This window comes from Limulus polyphemus, unplaced genomic scaffold (assembly GCF_000517525.1).
Source record: "Limulus polyphemus unplaced genomic scaffold, Limulus_polyphemus-2.1.2 Scaffold1086, whole genome shotgun sequence".
Classification (NCBI taxonomy): domain Eukaryota; kingdom Metazoa; phylum Arthropoda; class Merostomata; order Xiphosura; family Limulidae; genus Limulus; species Limulus polyphemus.
The window spans coordinates 39,148-41,875 of NW_013666696.1; the positions used below are offsets into that span (position 1 = coordinate 39,148).

The 2,728-nt window shown below is 34.0% G+C and overlaps 1 protein-coding gene across 3 annotated transcripts in view; it reads right to left on the reverse strand.

Moving 5' to 3' along the window:
- LOC106462061 (single-stranded DNA-binding protein, mitochondrial-like) overlaps positions 1-2,728 on the reverse strand; it is a 54,554-nt gene that overhangs the window by 29,701 nt on the left and 22,125 nt on the right. The window contains exon 1 of one of the 3 annotated variants that reach the window (XM_022389187.1): positions 1,962-1,980. The exons of the other annotated variants lie outside the window; for them this stretch is intronic. The gene's annotated coding sequence lies outside the window, so the exon portion shown is untranslated. Of the gene's footprint in view, positions 1-1,961; positions 1,981-2,728 lie in introns of those variants that run through there. 3 annotated transcript variants of the gene reach the window in all.

Genomic DNA, 2,728 nt, shown 5'->3' on the forward strand with positions numbered 1-2,728 from the left:
GAGAAAGCAAAATCAGCATTTCTGTCAAACGACCTTAATATGAAGCTAAGAGAGGTTCAGAAATAGCCATTTCAAATCTAGATTGTTGACCAGAACGATCTTAATATGAAGCTAAGAGAGGTTCAGAAATAGCCATTTCAAATCTAGATTGTTGACCAGAGGGAGGTCAACCAGTCAGCAGTATCCGTCGTCTGCAGAGCTATTCTTAACAGAAGTACTAAAAGTGATCAACAGTGTCTCAAGTCTTGATCGATGACCTGGAACACTGACCATTACGTCACGCTCGGCAACTGAGAGAGAGAGTCAGTCACTGGTTGTTAGAGAAATCATTACAAGGCTGAGAGAGCGCAAGACGCCATCGAGGGTGTTGAATGTGAATAAATAAAAACCAACAAGAAATAGTGAGGAGTAACTGATTGAGAAAGACCAAAATGTTAAATGAAGATTTTATGAAAACTTGAAATTAAATAATCTAGGATCTTGAAAAAAAGTGCTCGAAGAAATCACTTTGTTAAACAAAATGTGTTCTTTACTCATAAAACACGTGAATAAATTGTTATAACTTTCGTTGTTGTACAAAAATAAGAGTTAATGGTGTAATAGATACCTACAGAGACATAAAAAGATAATAACTGAAAATAATACAAGTGTAGTAAACATATTTATGAATAACAGAAAGGCAACATTATTCCCTATAGACGTTCACCTTCAATTTTAAGGTCACAACAAAAAATAAGCTCTTTCCATTAAAAATGTTTGGCGTGATAGAGGTTTGTAAACACCTGTTGCACAAACTTTTACCCCCCCCCCCTTTCTGGTCACGAAGAACTTTATCAGCAGAAATCGGATCTCCTTTATCGAGTATTGATTGTGTTTACTTCCAGCAAAAATTAGTGACGCAATCACCAGTAAATTCTGTAGCCTACTTATCTAATCACGTCCCTCTGACATTTAAGATAACGTTTGTAAACGGAAAAATCAAATAATTACTTAAACGCAATTGTTTGTCAAAATGAAATAAAGCTGTTATTTTAAGTTGATTTTCTGAAAGAAATGATTTAACTATTTCGTTTGTCTGAAATTAAGTCTCCTATTTTAATTTACGAAACAAGAAGTTAGGTTTCTACTATAACATTCATATAAATGCAACAGTTTGTTTAGTCTGTATAATGTTTGGATATATTGAACCAAGAAGAGCTAAGCCTTACAAGTACAACAATTTTCCATGTGTTGAAAACTTGCCTTGTTATTTGTACTTGAGTTGATAATCTCTTGAAACATTGATTTTTTTATGAATATTATTCATAAATTTTAGCCCCCCCCCCCCCGTGGGGCAGCGCTAAATCTGAAGGCTTGTAATGGGTTAGATACTCACGGTGAGCACAGCACAAATAGCTTTGTGCTTAATAACAAACAAAAAAAACATCCATGTTAAGATCTATCATGTACTATTATCATTTACTGATTTTTAGTCGAATCAACAGCTCTAGTGGCACAGCGGTATGTCTGTTGACTTGCAACGCTACAAACCGGGTTTCGATACCCGTGGTGGGCAGACCACAGATAGCCCATTGTGCAGCTTTGTGTTTAATTACAAACAAACAAACACTTGAATCAATTTTACTTCCCATTCAGAAGAATTGGCGAACCAGCAAGCTAATCTTATAACTTACCAAAGAGATCAACGCAAAGCAATAATGGACACATCCTGTTTACTTGTCTATCGTGTTACGTATTAGAATTTCAATTAACCTGAAATTGAGTTAACTGGTAAATTTAAATTTAGTAGTTAAATTGTACTTTGGATTTAGTAGTTGAATTAAAGCCGATATATAGTCAGTTTATGATATTTGCCACAGTTTTCTTTTAAAACACAAATACGTTTTAATATACACACAGCAATACTATTTACAACAACAGTTATTACAAACAATTATTTATAAACAGTTTCACAAACTTACAAGCAATATAAAGTCTTCTTTCTAGTCTGGAACTTCCTTAATATCTTATCGAGGGTTTATGATGAGCGAGTTAATTGCTGGTTGATGTAGGCACAATTCACTTAACAGGGAGCTAGCTAGCCCTGTAGTCTTCACTGTTCATACGCCTATTAGAGATTGAGTTTCCACCGATGACGTTAGGTAAAGTTTTAGTAAAAGTATTAATGTCCGATGTGAATCCACTGAAGTTAAATGGTTTATAATGTTCGAACTTTGTAAAGGTTCCTGGTCAAATATCTGAGGTTTTCCGATTGTTAAGCGTTATAACAATCACAGTTATAGCTTCCGAAGTTTATAGCACACTGACTATAGCAAAATAATAATAGATACTCTCTTTTTCGGCGCGTCGCGTTGGTTATATTTAAAGGCGTGTGGAGGTGTTCTAGAAATTTCAGGTTTATGTAACAGTACTGAGCTACATTTAAGGGTCTACGTATATACATATATTGTTGATTCTTACTCTCAAGAATCTTCAACAACTTTGGAGAATATGCGGGAGTTTCGCAATACATATCTAACACTATAAGCTATGTATGTTTCTAAATATAAATTTAATCTAAACAAACGTTGATATTAAAATAAATATATAATAACAAATTCGTTACAATCGAAACACGACTATGTCTATATGTACCGGGATTTTGATAAAGTACTGAGTAGCAAGATACTTTTCCTCCTCATTGAGCTCATTATTACTTTATGTTCAACAAAGAACTTTCATAAAACTT